Source organism: Thamnophis sirtalis, unplaced genomic scaffold (assembly GCF_051295495.1).
Source record: "Thamnophis sirtalis isolate CommonGarterSnake01/CBP01778 unplaced genomic scaffold, rThaSir2_p1.2 scaffold_3, whole genome shotgun sequence".
Classification (NCBI taxonomy): domain Eukaryota; kingdom Metazoa; phylum Chordata; class Lepidosauria; order Squamata; family Natricidae; genus Thamnophis; species Thamnophis sirtalis.
In genome coordinates this window covers 155,623,579-155,645,783 of record NW_028261383.1, presented here as the reverse complement: position 1 = coordinate 155,645,783, position 22,205 = coordinate 155,623,579, and the positions used below count along the sequence as shown (strand labels likewise).

The 22,205-nt window shown below is 39.2% G+C and overlaps 1 protein-coding gene across 2 annotated transcripts in view; it reads right to left on the bottom strand.

The window, feature by feature from the left end:
- Positions 1–11,279, bottom strand: part of LOC106552911 (cyclic AMP-dependent transcription factor ATF-7) — a 107,404-nt gene extending 96,125 nt beyond the window's left edge. For both annotated transcript variants that reach the window (XM_087710504.1, XM_087710505.1), the window contains exon 1: positions 11,138–11,279. The gene's annotated coding sequence lies outside the window, so the exon portion shown is untranslated. The remainder of the gene's footprint in view (positions 1–11,137) is intronic.
- Between the last annotated feature and the right edge of the window lie 10,926 nt (positions 11,280–22,205).

Genomic DNA, 22,205 nt, shown 5'->3' with positions numbered 1-22,205 from the left:
GTGATTTGTAGATTTGCTGATTAAAAGAGTTGAATATGGGAAGAAGTGTATTATGAGATAACTTTAAAGGAGGAGGGCAGGTAAATAAACTGCAGTAAAGATAGGAAGTTGCTTTTTTATATAGCCTTTTTTTTTACTTTTTCATGTTTCCTTTTTGTCTTTTCTTATTCTTACTTTATATTATTTCATGTTTATCTTTTGTTTCTGTGAAAATCTTTAATAAAAATCATATAACAAGAATTGATATGAACTAAAACATGTATTAAAACTATTCTTTGTGACCACTTTCTAATTGTTGCTTTATTTCGTCTCAAAATGCTAATTATTCAATGATGGCAAGAAACTTATCCAATAGGATAAATAAAATGAAATTAGAAATTCACAAAATTCCAACAAGAAACCTATTACCCCATTAAGGTCTTGATCATGATCTCAAGATTTAAATCTTTCCTACTCTTTCCTACCAAAATATTGACGAAATACCCTGTTTCCCCAAAAATAAGACCTCCCTGGATAATAAGCCCAACCAGACTTTTGAGCACATGGGTTAAAATAAGCCCTCCCCGAAAATATTGCAACACAGCAGCAGCCATGAGGTGACCACACTCACCACCTCCTGCACTTCAAAAATAATAAGACCTCCCCAAAATTAAGGCCAAACGCTTATTTCGGGGCTCAAATAAATAAATAAATAAATAAATAAAATAAGACCCTGTCTTATTTTCAGGGAAACACTGTAGTAAGAGAAAATAATAAGACCTCCCCAAAATTAAGGCCAAACGCTTATTTCGGGGCTCAAATAAATAAACAAATAAATAAATAAATAAAATAAGACCCTGTCTTATTTTCAGGGAAACACTGTAGTAAGAGAAATATCAATAAAGTCCCAAGGAAAAATTATATGGCATGTTACTGGAAGACATAAAGGCCTTAATTAAGGAGGCACTGTTGATGGATAGTTTCTGTATACAGGAGGAAAAAAGACAACTTGCTCTAAGAAGGATTAAAAGCAGCAGTGCATAATGTCACAGAACACTTGAATTCATATTTGTCATTAAAAAGGACCTGCAGTTGTAAATCACGCCTGTTTTCAGTTCTGAGTGGTTTGTCAACTAGAGCACTATGGCTAGCCCTTAATTTACAACAGTCCATTTAATGACAGTTCAAAGTTACAGCAGCACTGAAAGAAGTGACATGATCATTTTTCACACTTATGGTCACACAATCAAAATTTGGATGCTTGGCAACTGACTCACATTTATGACGGTTGCAATGTCCCAGGGTCATGTGATCATCTTTTGCAATCTTCTGACAATCAAAGTCAATGGAGAAATCAGATTCATTTGACAACTGTCTTATTACTTTAACAACTGCAGTGATTCACTTAACAAATATGGCAAGAAAAGTTGTAAAATCGGGTAAAATTCACTAAACAAATTTCTCACTTAGCAACATAAATTTTGGGCTCAATTGTCGAGGACTACCTGTAGATGAAAATAACCTGACCTCATTGATCCATAGCTTGTTTGGGTTGTCACACTGATTTCTATATGTTCTGGAAGATAATTTGAGGTCACTACCTTGTTACAGAATGCTAATATTTATTTAGCTTTGTGCTCAGTAAACAAACTTTGCTAAAGCTTGTACAAATCATCTGAGGAGCAAAATGACCCACTGGATCTGTTCCTCATGCTCCAACCATTCAAAATGCCAGAATAGCTGTTATGAAATCCTTTGAAGGTCCTCCGGGCATGCTTGTATAAAGGTTTGCCACCAATCCTGGCAGAAGTACACTCTTGGCAGTCACACTCATCCCGAAGACTGCAGGAAAGCTTCAAAAGAGCCACTTTGATTCTTTAAAAAGTTGGATTCTTTGCAGTTTTCAGGAACAGATCAAAAGAGGAGCATAACTGACTTGCAGAGGTCTATAATACAGCACAATTTTATATTTTCTGCCTTATTTTTGTTTTATTATTCAGCAACTCTGCACAGACAGCAATATGTACATCCATTAAAAAGAATGCCCTTTTTGCTCAAAGTGAATGCATAAATATTCCCATCTAAAATTCCACAGGCTGCACTGCACTGCAAGAGTACAGCATAATAGCTACAGATGATGGGTCTTGTGGTCTACCATGTTCGATGGAAGCTAAGTTTAAAAAGTTAGCTCAGAATATGCCCACAGTTTTCTAAATGGCATATGAATAGAGACTGTATTCAATATGATTTCCCCAGGGAGCCCTTGAGATTTCAGGAAATGTTGGCTTCCTGGGATTTAGCAAAACTGCAGCATTTGCTATTTTCAGACTGTCCCCCAATTTCCTTACAGTTTAAATAAATATTTCCTCACAATTGTTCGTGTCTAAAAAGGCATTTTGAAAAACAAGGTTAGAGTACTGCAATCAAGTGATTTACTGATAGATTGCTGTAACTATATCTCCACTTGTTCCCCAAACACTGCATTTTGAGGTAGGCTTTATTATAGTGGTATAAACCCATTAAAATATAAAAGCAAGAATCTGATGCTGTCAGAAAACAAGTTTACCCTTTTTATATACAGGCTAATTAGAAGGGGAGGGAGAAGGAATTTACTATAGTCTTTTAATATCTTTGCTATAAACAACATTCTAACTGATTATGCTAATCTTCTGTGCTATTTAGTCAGTAGAGTATTCCAATACTTATTTTAAATATTTATGTATGTGTTTTCCATTTCACAGTAAACCTCAAAAAGAGATGCCAATTGGCAGGAGGAAAAAGAGAGAAAGCACCCAAAACAAAAGAAAACAAATAGGTGGACTATTTCAAGCACCAAGAGAATATAATTTATTCTAAACTCACAAAGTGTTTTATGTTTAATTCCTTTGGAGCATGCTCCTATTACATAGAAAATAGCTTATTTTTGAACTTATTCCAAAGTATCTCAAACTTTTAAAGTCCCTACTTATCTTCTTGGACTTTACTTCTAACCCCATACCACAAATCCTCTCACAATGCCATGCAACCTACAGCTGCATCAAAAACATGCCTCAAAGTGATATTGAAAATTATATACGTTCATCCTTTCCTTATTCCCAGTATAATCTGAGGAGAGTGGAAACATGCAAATCGGCTCCTTCACCTTCAGCCAGTCATTGCTTGCAGCATTTTTGACAGTGCTACTCTTTTAGATTACAGGATACAAGAGGATTCCCTAGCTACAGTTCATTGAGAAATATTTCTTTGCCAATTTTACTGCCCAACTCAAACATAATAGGATAGTACAGGTAGTCCTTGCCTTATAAGCACAATTAAGCCCAACATGTCTGTTGTTAAGTGAGACAGTTGTTAAGTGAGTTTTGCCCCATTTTCTTGCCACAGTTGTTAAATGAATCACTGCAGGCATTTAGCTAGTAACATGGTTGTTAAGTGAATTGGGCTTCCCCATTGACTTTTCTTGTCAGAAGGTCACAAAAGGTGATTATATGACCCCGGGACACTCCAATCATCTGAATTTTGATCACATGACTATGGAAATGCTGCAACAGTTGTAAGTGTGAAAAACAGTCATAAGTCTCTTTTTTCGGTGCTACTGTCACTTTGAACAGGCATTAAAGGAACTCTTACAAGTTGAGGACTATCTGAAAATATCCTTTTTTACTCTCATTTTAAAAAGGCATTTGAAAATCCCAGTATATGATATTGGCACTCACATGTTTTCCAAAAAACATAAATAGATCCTGATTTCTGATTACTTCTTGTAATACAGATAATTCTTAATTTGTGATTGTTCAAAGCTCTGATAGGTCTCCCTGGGGATGGGGGAACTTAAACCTGGATTCAAAGGCCCAACACACAAACACACACACACACATGTGATCTTGTTAACTGTACTTTGCGCACTCAGCAACCAGCTCGCACATACCTGTATATGGCTATATGCAACATCGCAGCCACGTGACTGCATTTTACAAAAGCAGCACCATTGGTTTGCTTAACAACCGCAACATAAAACCAATTTCGTTGTATTTAAGTACAATGACAATAAAGATTATACTTACTCTCCATAATTACTGAAAAGAATCAAAACCATACCTATATAGATTCAGTACTTCAGGAGAAGAATTTCTGCCCAAAGAGGAAACTTCTATAATTGTCATTTTGACTACTATTTTAACATTGAAACACTTGTCATTTTGATTTATAATTTTATTTACTTTTGGATTTTTCTTTTCAAAAGTGTACAGGAAAGAAATTCTACCAACATATAAATAGGGGGAACAACATTCGTATTATTGAAACAGAAGCACTACTGAAAGTTAGATGGTTGTACAAAAAACTCATCTTGGTTACTGGCTCAACAGTGAAAGCCTTAGTTATGAGGTCCCATAATCCATGATAACTACATGAAAGATTTAGGCATTAGCCTGAGATTTACAACATAGAAAAAAATAAAGCTCCTGCATTCCCAAACCTGTTCATAACAACTACTATGACCAGGACCACAAATTAACTCACAGTGCAATCCTAGATTTCCTGATGAATCTATACTATCTATAAAGGATTTGGCAATAGTGTTTATCTCTTAATCCCCACACAATAACAACTGAACATGCTTGCAAAATCTTAAATTATACCTATAATAAACTATCAGCATAATGCAATTACACTGTTTGTTGCAGAATAATAAAACAAAATGTAGTTATGATCTCAGCAATTATACGACCAGTATACTTGGAATAAGTAACAGCATTCCTCTCTCACTATTTTGGGATGCTGCATTCAAGGGCCCAAAAATTCAATACCTTATAAAATGATGAGAAAGTTTTCCTTTACCTGGTCATCTAGCAATTACTCACTCAATAAAAACATATTTCCACAGAAGCATAATATGCTTAAGGCAGGTGACGTGCAAATGAGTGGGAACTTAATGTACTGTAGAGACAGAGCCTGCTGAATAAGAAGGAAGGAGTCACAAAGATATATTTTCATGTATACAAAATTAATATGGATATACAAAATCAGTTCTGTGTAATAGATTTCATATTACAAACATATGGATAAGGTTACTTCATATCAAACTTACCTGTTCATGCATAGATATATGCATGATAATTTTTTGTCATGATGCAGAGAGGTATTCTTCTGAAATCTTGTTTAATTTACCAGTCCAGCCTATAAGGGGGCTGAGACCAAAACTGGTTACTTGCTTGAGTACATAGAAAGGATATTATTGGAATTGGGGATTTTCGCAGCTCATGTATCTGGCCTTTATTCTAAATCAACTCTAGCCAAATATAGTTATTAAGCTCCAAAAAGCTGCTAGTTCACTCATCTATTTTCAATCAGGAAAAAAAAATACTGCTACTCCATTACCAGGTTACTTTTTCCTTCACAGCCAGTATGGAAGTTAAGAATCCCCTTACTTTTCTGTTAGTACAATAGCTAAGTTGGCCAGCAAAGAAAGGACAAAGGTCTCAGTTCCTCTTTAATAGCCTGCTCACTTGTCTGGAGGAAGTTCTATGTGTGCTTTCCTGCAAACAATTCCTAATCCCCATTGGCAGTCAGGCAGTTAAATATACGGTAATTCCACATGACAAGCCCAGACTTTGCGGTATTCAAACAAAAGTATGGTTTTAAAAAAAAAGACTATTGTTGACATCACTTACAATAGTTAAAGACAAGTAGGCTAGTAGAAAAGTCTTGCCTGTTAAGTGGGTAAAATAAATCTTGTATCATAATGGAAGCCCACAACATTTTATTCCTACCTGATAAATATATTTTTCTACTCACTAGGCTATGGATAACTATGCGGATTATAAGTAGCCAATGATACTTATCTTCTTTTATTCATCTAGTTGAGCATTACATAACTTGGTGTAGGAGCATTGCATAATATAACAAATATCTGATAGGTGGAACAAATATTGATCTCAAGATAGAGTTACCAACAATTTAAATCCTACAGTTTCTGATCATCCCCTCTCCCCAGTTGATGTAAGACAGTTTTTCCTACCTTAACACTTTCTACATAAGAGAGCCAGTAAGGTCTAGTGGTTAAGGCACCAGGATAGAAACCGGGAGACTGTGAGGCTGTCCCACCTTAGCCATGAAAGCCAACTGTGAGCCACTCGCTCTCTCTCAGTCCAACTCACCTCACAGGTTGTTGTGGAGAAAGGAGGAGGAAGGTATGTTGGATACGTTCATTGCCTTGAGTTAATTGTAATAAAGGCAGGATATACATAAATAAAAAAATGTTTTATTAAAAAAAATTGTCCGCAAATACATCTATTAGGAGTATGGAAACTGGAAAACTAGCTACTAAGAAGATACTTAGGTTAGGGAAGATAATGATAGGTCACACTAAAAAATAACTTTAAAGGTCTGGAAGAAGGCAAAGGAAACTACTTCCATAATGCAAGAAAGCAACATGGATAAATCCATATATTTGCCAGAAATTGAGTTTACTATAAACCTTTAATTTACTGATCTTCATTTTAGCAGACTAATGGAATCAAACAGATTGATCATTTTGTTGTATTAAGGGTTCAGAACTGTGATGAAATACAAAACTTTACAAAAATACACAAGTCCTCACACACAACCAACACATCTACAATGCTTGATTCACTAAATAAAGTGTACTTAACACTTGCTAGGTTAGCAGTATATTACATTTTACCTAAAGACAGTTCAATATATTTATCAGCCTCATTATGCCCAATGCTCTCAAACAGTTCGGTCATATCACAGTGTTATTCTATGAAGTCCTTAGCAAAAGAAGTGGCTAAGTACAGAGGAAACATCTTGAATAAAATCTTTTTTTTCTTCCACAATTTTCACTAATTTGAGTAATTTCACTTTGATTTAGTAAGATTCAATGCTGCATTGTGAAAAAACTCTGACATGACATCAACATACTAAATCAACATATGCTAATATCAGGACCAATTGTCAAGGAAAAGTTAATACTTAAGTTCTATAGCCAACAGGGCATCACAGATGTCAGGGTTCCAAGTAATAACCCCAAAGCAATCAAAACTTTGAGGCCTCGAGTTTCCTCAAAGCAAAAGTTTATTTGGGATATCATATTGGCACAGCTGGTGAAAACCCCCGGGTTTCCCCATCCAAATCAAACCCCAAAGTTCTTGCCCTCCAAGTCACATGTCCATCACATGGTCCAATCAGGTTCTCGTTCCAATTCCGGCTGGCTTTGGTCCATGCCCTTCCAACACCTGGTAGAGCGTCCTTGGCACCCATGAGAATGAATGTTATTTTGGCTACCCATCCCCCAGCTATCTCTGTATCCCCCCCAAACGTTCCCACAGCTCCCCCGCCCCGCATCAATGTTACAGCCCTGAAGATGATCCTAAAATGGCATCAGGACTGACAACAGAATTCTTAGCTTTTAGTTCTCTATAGTCAATGACATGGCCTTGCATCTGGATAGAATTTAGTATCTGATCTCCCTTTCCAATTCTAGAATTGAGAAATCTCAATATCTGAAAATTCTGCAAGGAGTAAGAAATTATGAAAGAGGAATTAATCATACGAATCCTTCCTACTGTTTTTTTTATTGCCTCTTCATTCCCTTGTCAGTGTCCCTTTTTCCCATAGTTCGCAAATATAAGATAAGCTTAATAATATTGTGACAAAGCCCATCTCTGTTATTTGAAGCAAAGTATTTATTTTCATTACAAGGACATAACAATTGATCAAGCATCTGATGAAACACTCTACTATACAAATTAAGATTTCTGTGCCACTATAGCAGTAGCACTTAGACTTGTATACTGCTTCACAGTGCTTTACAGCCCTCTCTAAGCGGTTTACAGTCAGCATATTGCCCCCAACAATCTGAGTCCTCATTTTACCCAACTTGGAAGGATGGAAGGTTGAGTAAAATTGATTACAAATTGTTCCATGTAACTTCAGTCAGCAAAGGAACTTGTTGTGATTTTAATATAGATATTACACTTCTCAATTTTGACCATTTTTATTCTGTATTAACAATTTGATTTCCCATGTGGAGGTTCAGTTTAACATAATCACCAACACACTAAGTTACAAGACAAAAAGTAATGGTAATTCAATGGCTGTAAGTCAGTATATAAATCCATAATTTTTCAAACGTTATATTACTGAAAGTTGACCATGCAGCTATAGGGAAACCACTATTCTTCATTTTCCTAATAGCTATTCAGACTAGATTAGAAAATCTTCCTACACTGCTGTTGTCTCTACGATTCTGTGTGAAGCATCTGGAGCTCTTAAAATAAGCCACACAAATATCATGTATTATTCTAAACAAAACAAGCTGCAATTACTGTCACTTGAAATGAAAGCACTTTCAAGCAAGATAGTGGAGCAATGTGCATATTTTTGATTATTTTTTTTTACAAAGTATCTTTTGTATTATTGTGGGTACTGTGAGGTGTTGCTAAATCAGTTATGCATATTAAAAATGTATTTTAAAAGATTGTACAGGTAGGTCTTGACTTACAACCATTCATTTAGCTACTGTTCATAGTTACAACAGCCTTGAAAAAAGTGATTTGCATTTACGACCCCAACATCATCTCCATGGTTATGTGATCAAAATTCAGGTGCTTGACAATTGGCATTTATTTACAAAGTTTGCACTGTCCCAAGCTCATATAATCATGGTTTGCAGCCTTCCCAGCTGGCTTCTGACACGCAAAATCAACAGTAGAATCCAAATTCATCAAACTTCCTCATTATTCATGTAACAACTGAAGTGATTTGCTTAACAACCATAGCAAAAAAGGTTATGAAATCTGGCATAACTCACTTAACAACCAACTTGCTTAACAATGGAAATTCTGGTCCTATTTGTGGTCATAAGTCAAGGACTATCTGTATAGTATTTTTTAACTCCAGCCCAGTCTGTCACTGTCCCACTTAAGATACCAATCAAGTGATGTTAATGTTTTAGGACAATGTTGATGATGTGAAATAAAGCTTGCTATGCTATGAAAAGTTTTTGACACAGTCATTCAGGAAGAATGATCTACTTCCAACATTCCTTAAAAGAAAATAATGTCTGCACTCAACTCCAAGATGGAATTAATGTTCTCAAATGGACACTATCTTTTCCATGATTATTCTAGCTGGTGTCACTGGACTGCTGCCAAAGGCCACAGAACTTTGTGATCCCAATGATGTCACTCTCAGTTAACTAGCTGACACTGCAAAACAGCAACCATCAATACTCTTATGCTGTCACAACCACGTTTATCCATTCCACTAGACTGCCTTACCGACACATATCATGACACAAGCATCACTTCCGCCTCCCCATTCAAAGTTGGCAGGTGAGTGTTATTTTTAAAAAGTAGTGATCACCACTTTTTTGCTAGCCTTACCCCTTTCTATAAGAAAAAATAAGGAGCAACAGCTCAAAAGACACCTGTCATGGTGGATGGAGTTACTCAGCTACTGTACAATCCAAAGAGAAGATTTTAGCTTACAGCAGTTTCCCACAACAATTCTTAACTGCCAGTTCAGGTGAGCAAACATTAGTTATCTCCTAGTCATTTATCCCAGTGTTTCTCAACCTTGGCAACTTGAAGATGTCTGGACTTCAACTCCCAGAATTCCCCAGCCAGCATTCGCTGGCTGGGGAATTCTGGGAGTTGAAGTCCAGACATCTTTAAGTAGCCAAGGTTGAGAAACACTGATTTATCCTATACCCTTAAACAGTTGAGGAGCATCACTCTGCTAGTTATACAGAATGTGAGGCCTTTCTCTTACGGGGAAATCTCATTTGATGGGGCTGAAGAAGGGTTATTGATGCAGATGGTTATTAGGAGGCAAACTAATACCACCAGAGTAGCACCACTTTTAGGGTGGGGGGCATCTCCTACAGCAGTATAAGCAATACTGCTCCCTTTCAGCCTGTTTCAACAGTCCTTCCAGGAGAAGTCACCTCTGTACACTTTTCCCATTCCTAACCCATTTTGTATGGCATTTTGGATACCCCATTCCCTCTCAAAAGGGTTGGACATTCAAATGAAAATTGATATTTCATGGATAATCAGGCAAATAATCACAGCCAAGGAGCAGCAATCGATATTCACTTATTGATTCCCTCTGGGCAGTCTGGCAACTTCTCCATCAACTACACTGCCCAGAAAAGCATACAGAAGTTGGGAGAGACTTGCTACCCCTATTTCTACTTCATAGATGTGTCCAAAGGAACTTGCAGCTGCAGTTTTCTGCATAATCTTCTTGGACATCAAATATGGAAGTTTTTCCAGACTGAACTAGGAGGGCTTTCCAACACTTACTTATTCACTGACTCTGCAGCATCTTTTAAGCCTTGAACAAGTCACCCTTGTTGTTGTTTTAGTCTACTATACAACAATTTCCCAATATGTTTGGAGAGGGAGAGAGGAGCGTTTCTCTATTGGAATGTATATCTTCCATTAAGTCTTGGCAAGAGCTGTAATCGTCTATGATCAGTAACGCCAGCCTGCTTCCTTCCTTCAGGATGATGTTTCTGCCTCTCATAATCTGAGCCCCTGGACTACCCGTCCTTTTCATTTTCAGCCATTTCACCCACATGTATGCATGTGTATGTATATGTGTGTTAGTGTGATGTTATATATATATGTGTGTGTGTGTGTATATATTTATTTATCAGCACAAATACAACTATATACATACATACATACATACATACATACAAACACACACACACACGCATACACACACATGTACAGAGAAACACCCTATCCATACACGTGTCCGAGAAGCACACTCGTGGGCCACCCACCCAGGCTGCTCCCAATTCTTCCTTTCTCGCGCGCCCATCATCCCTCCTGACTCCTGGGCGCGAGCGCGCCCCTTCTCCTGGCCACCGCCCGGGGCCCCTTCTCAGAGCTTCCTCACAGTCTCCGAAGTCCCGCCCACATCAGGGAAGGAGGCGGGCTCCGGCAGCAGCTTCACGCTCTGATTAGACGAGTCGCCCACCGCTCCTCTCGAGCGCTGCGCTAATTGACGCAGCAGAGCTGCCAATCACCGCCAGGCGGAACCCCATCTCGCAAGTCTTGGAGGAGTTAGGGTTTTTTTCTTGAGGGGAGGAGGAGGAGGTTAGAGAACGGGGAGAAGCTGAGAAGCAACGGAAGACACTCACCTCGGGAGGGGAGAAAGGAGGGAAAGTGACCGAGCTCCCTCTCCCCTTTTAAGTCCCCGTGCCCCTCCGCTTGGCGCCGACACTAACGGGACTCTTCCCCACTCTCCAGCGACAGCCCCCAAGTCTCGCTGTGGTGGATTGCGGTGCCCCCCCGCCCCGCTGCTTGCTGAGCACCCGAGAGCCTCGCGAGATTTGATGATGAGGCGGGGTCACCGGATCGCAAAACCAATGAAGGAGTGGTTGGGCGGGATTAGGAAAAACAGAAGGTGGTGCTGAGGGGGGAACGGGGGGGGGGGGTAGCGGCGGCGGCCGCCGAGGGGGAGCAAGTTGTTGGTCTTGGGTGCTGCTGCTTCCCGCTGCTCGACTCCCGGGGTGGGGAGGGAGAGGGCGCGGGCTCATGTGCGCGCGAGGAACACCAGTAGAATTCGGGCTGCCGGCCCTCGAAATTCCTGCAATTCCTTCTCCAATCTGGTGCCCTCCAGGTGCTGCCTGGGAAAGTTGCCTCGTGTGGCCACTGACCACACAGAATATGGTCAGTGTTTGGTCCACTTAAAGCCTTGGACCATTCTTCTGTGTGTTCCGTCTTTTTCATTCTCATCCATTTCACCCACATGTATGTACGTGTATGTGTGCATGATATGTGATATATACATACATAATATACACACACACACGCATAATACACACACAGAGAGACAGTGTGTGTATAAAAGATATAAAATCTACATTATATATATGCCAAAATCACTAGCCTCAAGATGCCGAGTGGGACCTCGCGGAAATGTTGCCAAGACAATCTCAATCTTACACAGGAAAAGACCTGAATACAACAAGACCAGCATACCTACACCTGTGAAAATCTAAAAACACACACACACAGTGATGTGTAGTCAGGGGAGGCAAGGCTTCACCACTGTCATCATGAAAAGAAAAAAAAATGTAAAAGGAAAAAGGCTGAGGTAGTTGCTGCCAGAGTCACAGTGGATGACTCTGCTTAGTGCTTCACTGTTGAAAAAAAGCCTCTAAAAAAGTGCCCTCTACAGGAGGAGGCAGGAGAACCACGTGCCTAATTTAGTCTATCTTTATGATCACTCGAGTAGAGTTAAGCAAGGGTTAAAAGCCGAAAAATTCCTTATGTAGATGAGGCCCTTGGTTCTCTTGCCCCCTCCTGTAGAGGGCGTTTTTTTAGAGGCTTTTTTAAACAGTTATATATATATATGTGTGTGTTACATATATATGTGTGTGTGTATGTGTATACATGTATATATATGTATATATATATATGCATGTATGTGTGTGTATGTGTATATACACAATCACACACACACACACATGGTGGTGCTCATCTCTGTTTCAAAGCCGAAGAGCCAGCACTGTCCGAAGATGTCTCCATGGTCATGTGGCCAGCATTTCTAAATGCTGAAGGCACAGGGAACACTGTTACCTTCCCACTAAATGTGTTTTTTTTTCTACTTGCATTTTTGACATGCTTTCAAACTGCTAAGTTGGCATAAGCTGGGACAAGTAACGGGAGCTCATTAAATTATGCAGCACTAGGGATTCGAACCACTGAACTGCCGACCTACCTGATTGACAAGCTCAGCATCTTAGCCACTGAAACACTACGTCCCTGCCTATGTGTGTGTGTGTGTGTGTGTGTGTGCACTGTATGCACGTGCGCGCGCACACACACACAAAAAGAAGGAAGATACAGAAGAATGGGCGAAGGCCATAAGTGTGGACCAAACACTGACCATGTTCCCAATGCATTTAATCAATCTCTTGTAGCCTTATTTCCAGGTAAGTGGTTAATGTCTATATCATTTGCAGAGTTACAGCTGCAGGATTGGAAGAATTGCCATAATTAAGATATAATCAAGAGTCCTTTGCTCATGACTATGCTGTATTTAATGTTCTTATTTGTTAACACCCCAGATTCTTGTATCTGATCAAACGTGGCTAATCTGGAAAAGGCCAAGTAGAGTTAGAATTAATACTTGGATGAGAGGCCATAAAGAGAAGGAGCTTGCAGAAGAAAGCAGTAATCCATTTATGTAATGTCGCCAAGAAAACTTTATGGACATGAACCAGAGGTTGAGCTTGAGGGAAGGAAGTTTTTATCTTTACCTTTTATTTATAAAAATGCTTCACGATTCTGCTGCTTTAACTTGGATTAAAGGACCAAAATTTTGCTGATAAAAGCATGTTAATTTACAATTATCAAGATGAGACAGGGTCTTTAAACAGAGACTGCAGAATTATATCCCTCAGATATTAATTATAGAATAACAGTTGGAAGGGACTTTGGAGGTCTTCTAGTCCAACTTCCTACCCTATACCATTTCAGACAAATGGTTATCCAATATCTTCTTAAAAACTTCCAGTGTTGGAGCACCCACAACTTCTGGAGGCAAGTTGTTCCAAGTTGTTAATTGTTCTAACTGTCAGGAAATTTCTCCTTAGTTCTAGGTTGCTTCTCTCCTTGATTAGTTTCCATCCATTATGATCAACTGTAAATCGGCTACTATGGTCAATAGTGAGGGATAATTCAAACAGTAACACCTGGTCAGGCATAGGTTACCAAACTGAATTAGAGTGCTTTTGGTCATCACATTAAACTCTACAGTTATTTAATTTTGTTAAGTGTTTTGTGTGATGTGATATTTGCAAATTATGAACTATGACTTGATATGTGTACCCAGTTATGGCTTCAATAAACGAAAGTTAAGTAAACAATGAATTAAACAGTATCTGAATCTAAACCTCATCTAAAAAGATTGAGAAATTGGATTCAGATGTCTACCCAGCTGATAGACCCTTAGACAGGGGTGTCAAATTCGAATTAATTGAGGGCTGTATAAAGGTTTTGTTTGACCTCCGCAGGCCAGGGTAGGTATGGCCAACTTGATGTCACTCATGTTGGGGGCATCTGTGGCAGCCTGAGCGCTCTGCCAGTGAAAATGGACTCCTGAACTTTGTTTTTGGCTGTGATGGCCTCCTGCAACCCTCCGCCAGCGAAAACGGGGCCCTCCCGAGCCCTGTTTTCACTGGCAGAGACACTGCAGGCCAGTCCTTTGCTGTTTCCAGGGTGGCCCCGCAGACCAGATCGAAGCATCTCATGGGTTGGATCTGGGCTGCCGGTCTTGAATTTGACACCCCTGCCTTAGGACAATTACTGGCTGAGTTTATGCTGACCAATTCCAACCTTTGAACTTAAGTTTGTGGTTCAACATGCTATGAAAACCTGAATGCTTAGACTGAATTAAGCATGGCTAAATTTATTCAATCCCAGCTTTTGTCTTTCAGCTTATTTTACTTTATAGGTTATAAGAATAAAACAAGGAAGAACCATTGCACTGCTTTGAGCTTACTGGAGAAAGAGCCAACATAAATGCAAGTAATAAATCCATTAAAAATACTTCTCTTCTTGAAATTGGCTGCCTTTGTGCACTTTTTTCCATGCTAACTCCAGTCAAGTGATGATTACTTGTTTTGCATTAAAATGATTGATGTGGTGTATACTGGCTTGCTTCTTCATTCTTGTGCAGTCTTTTATATCCTCTGGTTTAACGAATAAAGTCATATTTAAGTATAAGTGGAATATATTATACTTAATCAGCTACTTGGATTAACTCAAGTAATGTATATTTTTATGCCTATCTGTAATTTATTGCAAATTCCAAAAGATTCATTATTACAAGGTGGAGGAAAGAAAACAATCAATCAAAAATTGGGTTGTTACCATAGTGCAGCCTTCCCTAACCTAAGCTCTGTATGTTAAGACATCTGTAGGAATATATCTGAGAAAATTGTTCTACTATATACTCATTCTGGTGTCTGAAAGTTTTGTATGCTTCCATTTCCCAAACTTTTCTGTTTTTTATAACCTTCAATTAGCAAAGAATGTATTCAAAATCTGGGATCCATTATTCCTATGAAATTGAAATTTCAAGGATCTTCGCACCAATTGCATTTGTAAAGTTGTGGCTGCTGCAATCACGGTTAACCATGGCCCTATGATCCTGATTTCCAATGTACCCTGTCAGCTTCCCACGAGAAAAGTCAATGGGAAAGCTAGCAGGAACTCAGAGGTCATTCCTGCTCCCACTGCTTTTTTGCCTGTCCATAGTTATTCTGTTTGGGTAAGGAAATATCTCTGAAAAGGTGACCCAATGAAGTAGATTATTATCAATCATTATCAATATTTAACTTATGTCAAATGTTTTGTTTCTTTAATGCTGTTTTCACTTTAACATACAGCAAGTTATGTAAATCTGGTACAAAATGGCTGGGTTGACACAACGTTGTAGTTAGTTTGAGCTACAACCTAACCACTATTTAGTTTAAACCCAGGATATTGCATGAGTATACCAACTTCGGTTGGATTTACTCCCTGGGAATTACTTTTTAGGATTTCCACCTCAGACTGATCAAAACTCTTAAGTACACACATTGTGCCAAAGTATAATTTGCTTAACCATTGTTTGTTGAATAAAACATAGTTAGATGGGTTCACGCTACACACAAATTGATCAAACTGCTCTGTAAGCTAATCGGATATACAGTATAAATACAGCATTCAAACATGGAGAAAAAAACAACCTGAAACCAGAGTTGGAAGCAACCATTTAAACCATTAAGGTCAACACTGAACGACTCCTACATAATGTTTCTCAACACTATCACTTGATAAGTTATTTATCAAGCGTGAAAATAAGAGGTGCCCATATTTTTACTTGCTGTAGATCACATTTTTTAATGTATACAGCCAGCATCACTGCAGCGACTGTAAACAAATTCATAATGTAATTCCATTTAAAACAAATGCAGTGGAATTTTGCCTCTCTCCAACTCTGTTACCTCTTTTGTCTTTTAATATTATTGCATAGGAGAGCAACCTGTGATCCCTGAAGCACTCTTCGGATAGCCGCAAAATCAGCAGGCTGATTTCCCATAACAATGAGCAGGGAAGCCTTTAAAAGGCAAACATAAAACCTAACATAATTTTAACACTAAAGTTTTGTTCGCTTAAAGTACTGTGAAAAATCAAGGCAAGAAATAAACCTACATAGACTTGGTTGCATGCTATCTTCTATTAAACAAGTGAGGTAAAGATGTCTGCTTCATCTCTTATGATTAATAGAAACTGCCTGAGGATCTCTCTCAGTGGTGAGTTGCTCTTACTGTCACTACCGGAACACTGATCACACGCTCACGGGTTCTGTTCGTGCATGTGCCTGACTTGTGCTGTGTGCATGTGCGCAATCCACTGTCCCTAAACAACCAGCTGCTTGTTGGGGCTTGCGCAGGCACCGCACACTGTGCGTGTGTGCGCATTTGTTGTTTGCCATAAAAACAGCTAAAGCGGGCAAGCAGGTGGGCCAAACAAGCCACCATACCAGTATGCTCTCAGCTGCCCCCGGCCACTACCAGTACAGCCGTACTGGGCCGTACCCACAGCAACCCCCCTCTGATCTCTGATACTCAAGTGTGCAGTAAAGACAGAGATGCCTCAGCACCTCCCATCTTGTGGGAATCCTAATGCCTGTTGACTCCCATCAAACAATTATTTTATCAGTGAATGAAGAGAACACTAACCCAGCCCATGGAAGCAGAGCAGTCCTCTGAAAACTCAAAACCACACTGGTTCTCTCTAGGGATAATCCTGGTTTTCAAAGGATTATTCTACTTATATCCAACATAGATAGGTAGACTTATTAAACACGTCACATGTTCCTCCAACTTATCAGCTGGGACTACAGACCTACCTTGCAGCCAGAAAGGCAGACCACTTCTGTCGCAACATGGGTATATATTGCCTGATTTAAAACCAACAGTCAAAGCTGTTCTTGAATGTTTCAGTGCTATTGGGGGGGGGGGGGTATACCAGGAGAGTGAGTCTAACATTATTTTTTTAAAGGGCATAATTACATTGTTAATACCATGCCAGTGAAATGCCAAAACTGACAAAAAAAATTAAGCAAGAGATGCTACGATAAGTGAACAACTTAGCATTTGCTGCCATTGTTATTACTTAAATGTAGAAGCCATGCAGGTGTTTAAGCTGTATCTTGTTTCTGCAGGCTGCTGAATATCTCTGGGCCTAGACCACTCAAGAGGAGCCAGCTGACAAAGCATATGGTCTAGGAAATATCCCAGGCATTCCTACTGAAATAAGTATGTCCCCTTTGAAATGTGAGGAATAGATGCTGTCGGTGTGCAGTAACAGTCCACAAAAAATATACTGTTTTAACAAAAGGGTCAGGGGACAACTGGAAAGGATGAAAACAGCCTTCCTTTCTTTCCCCAACCAAACAATCTTGAGATCTCGAGACTACAGTTCCCAGAATTCCTGTGCTGGTTAGGAATTCCTATGCCTGTGAAAGGATGGGGAAGTTTGAATTGGCTGGTGTGAAGGGATAAAATGTTGCTTATATTAGATATGGGGTAATATGTGGTCATCTAGATGTTAAACTATTGATTCTAAGTTGATGGATTACTGCAGTAATAGGTAGGTAAGAAGAACACAGTCCACTCTCTACAGTTTGAACAGGCATAGTTCAAAAGATGGAGCAGCTCAACCTGTTCAGTTTAGGATGGTAGTCTATGTCTAAATGAAGAATTCAGCTTGAGAATCTTAAATACCATATTTTTCAGCGTATAAGATGCTCTGGGGTATAAGACACACATTAGTTTTGGGGGAGGAAAACAAGAAAAAAAATTCTGCTTCTGCCTACCAGCATCCATCAGTATTCATCTGGCTAGCGTCCTTGCAGCAAACAGCCTGGTCAGCTTCAGCACATTATCATGGCCTGATTCAGCACGAGCAGCTGATTGGTGGTTGGATCAGCCTCCCGGAAAACTGCCAATCAGCTGTTCCAAGCTGTAGGGATTCCCACAGCCCATTGCCGCCTTGGTGCATCGCATTTTCGGCCTCCACATGTTCCATTTTAGACCTGTTCCAGGCTGCGGGGATCGCCACAGCACATCACCGCTGATCACCACCTTCGCACGTTGCGTTTTCAGCCTCTGCGCATGTATTTTTGGTCTCTGCACACCCTTTTTTGGCTTCTGTGTATCAAAAATGAGACGCAGAAGCCAAAAACGGTGTGCGGAAGCCAAAAACACAACGTGCCAAGGCGGTGATGTGCTGTGGCAATCCCCGCAGCTTGGAATGGGTTTAAAATGGAGTGTGTGGAGGCTGAAAATGCGACACGTGGAGGCCAAAAATGGCCGGTGGGTGTCGGCTGGCAGGTCTTCGGCAACATTCGATGTATAAGACGCACCACAATTTTCAACCACTTCTTTGGGGGGGGGGAGTGTATCTTATACTCCAAAAACTACGGTAGTTACTCATCACTTCAAGAGAGAGATGAGCATTCTTCCACCAAGGGCAAAAGGAAAAGAGGAAAACAAACAAAAACTACTTTTAATTCTACTGTCTCCGTATTTTGGAAATACTCTTATTCCACAGCACACAATGTTTTGAAATTGTTCTTTGGTATAGGATCCCAAGTGTACACACTCAATCCAGCCATCAGCCTAGCTTGAGAGCATTGGGGTGAGATAAGGCTGCCAGGCTTTTTTTTTCCAGGTCCTGCTCCTAAATAAACCCTTCTCAAAATTACAAGGTTGATTAAACATCCCCAACACAAATGAGAGGTATGGCAAGGGGTTTTTTTTAGAGCATCCGTTAAGCTGCATCTACCTTGATGGTATATACTTTACCACCAAAGCAATTAACAATCCTTGAAATGGCTTCCTACCTATGAGTCTTTAGTATAACTCCCATAGGGGGTTTGTACTGCAGCACAAAGCATAAATGTTTGATTACATGGTAGGCTTAAACAAGGAGTTTACTTGAAGAATTTACTTTTTTCCCCTTTGCTAGCTGCAGAAACCCGAGCATGGATGCATGCCCACATTCTTTTCACTGGCTGGAGTTTGAGAGCACACCAACTCCAAGTTTTTGCCAAGTAAGACAGGAATCATTCTTTCTTCCTGCTAAATGGATGAATAAATGACAAGCTCATATCCAGGAGTTAGTGGCACACATTCTTTCCCTCAACGTTGTTAAGTAAAGGTTGTCCTCAACCGACGACCACAATCGAACCCAAAATTTATGTTGCTAAGTGAAACATTTGTTAACTGAGTTTGTCCCATTTTACAACCTCTCTGTCTGGGAAGTTAAGCAGTTCCATTATTACTAGCATTTTTGGAATATCTCTGGTCCTAGATTAAATTGTCCATTAAGTTTTCTACTTTATCTTCTACATAGACTAAAGACACCTCTCAGACATGATGTTTCTTCAGTTCAGATACTTGTTAGCGTTCCCTTCATTGTTTAACTATTACTGTTCACTCACCCCACCCACCCTCCCATGGCCAGGTTGGCATCAGCAGCAAGTTTCCAAAACACAGCCATAACTGTAATATGCAGCTCAGTCAGTTCCTTAGCAACCCCAGTCTAGATTGCCAGGACCAGCTGTGGGTTGACAACAAGCAGCAGCAACCCTAGTCAATAGAGTCAGGCTCCCAAGAACTCCCAAAATAGTTGCGAGCCATTTGTTCACCCTGCACAATCATAGGCAAAGCATTTTAGTCAAGAGAAACGGATAGGGCATATGGGGCTGTCCTCCTGAAAAACGTATTGATGAAAGACTACCATCCTAATTTTTTTCCTTCCATTTTTTTCCCTTTGAAAGCATTTTAGCCTTTTTAGATCAATCCTTCCTTAAAAAAAGAAAGAAAAACCCTGGTAATTGATTATATGCCTTTTTATTTTTAAGGATAGGATTCTAAATTATGAAATTATGTTGAACAAGATTCATTTCTTATATGCTGTAACATGAACATGGCAAGGGAGAGGAGATCTTATGGCAGAGAAATAATAAAATCGAAAACTCTTCCTAATTCTAGGACACAGAAAACAAGAAAGAAGCAGATGAAGAGTTCAATGCTGCAGGCAAAAGGATTGCAATTCTGGATTTTCCACATGGCCCATGGGATAGCTTTCTATGAGCAGCAAGGCAGATCTGTTCCATTTCATGCTCCTATGATACTGTCTTGGGAGCACTTTTTTTTACTGTGTATTTAACTTTAAAAGAATTAATTACCAAATGATGGATTGAAAAAGACATGTGATTTCTTTTCCTCTCCCAAATTTGATTTTTTTTATCCTTCCCTACTTTCTCTTAATAGCTAACAGACCTGTCTCTGAATGGAACCTTCACAACCCAGACTTTTAAAAAACAAATACAAGCATTACAACAATGGGCCATAAGCATCATAACTTTCTTCTAAGATCCTTGAAGCATCAAAGCATCTTTTACCTCAGTAAGCTCTATTACAATGACAAAAAGCTACACTGCAGACTTCTGGAATCATCATAAATATTATTAATACAGTAGACGGTGATAGACGTACCTCACCCCACCATCTTCCTCACTTTTGTGAAAGTTCCTCAATATCTGGCTGTGAGGGAGTCACAGACTTGTTTAGGTGGCTTCATTGTTGTGGTTGGATGTACTTGCTCTCTCTGGGCTGGGGTTTTGTATATTTTAGTGTTAATTAATCTCTATTTTTTATTTTTTAAATGCTTATTTTTAAATAGGTATCGTTTTTTTATCAATTATTTTATGTCATTTTTGTGAGATGGATGGCTAGTAAATTTGATTAAATAAATAAGCCAAAACACAAATAAGAAGGTCAGAACACTGCACTGTGCTTTCTAAGATACCCAGAAGACCTATAACAGTAGTAGATAATCTGATGCTTTCCAGATATGTTGGAATTCAACTTCTATTAATCCTATTCAGCACACCCTATAGGAGATTGTTGCAGTAATCTAAAACATCTGGACACTAAAGGAGCTGAGAATACTTTTTTCCATATAACAGTATTAACCTGAAACTCAGAGGTTTAGAAACAGAACAAATAGTTGTAGATTTAATTAGATGATAACCACTGTAAAATGTATTCCTTCTAGTGATCAGGATGCAAAAATGTCTCCTTGCCTACAACTGGACCCAAGACAAAGGGTGGAATTCACAACTGACTTATCCCTAGTTTCCATATCCATGATTTATTAAAGGAGCTCCATCTCTTACATAACACTAAGAAATTGTACAGATGTGAGAAAACAGCGCTAAATGGAAATGTTTTAAGATTGAAATAGCTGCTCAGACCCTTTGGAAGATAAAGTGGGAATAATCATTTCAAGCTTGAGATAGGATACTTCAAAAAAGTTTCCAAACCTTAATTAAAAATGAAATCATATAGTTCAGCATGACTGTGAATTCAGTCTACGTATAAAATCCATTAAAAGCCCATGGGGAGAAGTCGGCAATATCCTATGGTACCTGAGAGGCTGGCATTACACCTGTGTTCTATTGGTAGGCTTCCTTCTCCAAAAGGATATAGTTAGCTCTTGAAGGAAAGAGGATACTAAATTTGATCAGCCTTGGTCTAATTAAACAGGGTTCTTCCAAGCAGCAACATCATGTTTACTAAATATCACCCCCACCCACCCCCATCTGCACTAGCTCTTAAAGGAAAAGGGATACTTCAAAGGCTGCTGGTTCTTGGCCATGTTTTAATTTACTGGAACCAAGAAAACCAAATTCTACAAGTTTGTCAAAAGTAGGAGGATCTATTCAGATGCTTTCACCCCCCAACAAATAAACAAACACTGATTGCCTAAACTGGGGAGGCATCATTCTTGAGCTGCAGTTAGTGCTTCTCCAAAATTTGCCACTAATGATGGTGCAGTGGTTTTTAATGGGTGTTAAGACTTTTTAATATTTTCTTTTTGCTTTTTAACTTTTCTTATGCCTAAAATAGGCAGAACAAACATGTAAAATGCTTATTTTGCTTTTAAAAACAACAAAGATAGTGGGGAGTCTCATTGTTATTTTCTGGTTGTTAATACATTCTAGCAGCAAGAGGAGGCTCAGGAACTGTATCTTGTATAGAAGCTATACATCCTGCTCCAAGCTAAAGTCATGCCGGCAGAAGCATGAATAAGTATTGCTACAATCCTATGACACTAAGGACAAGCTTCATTAAA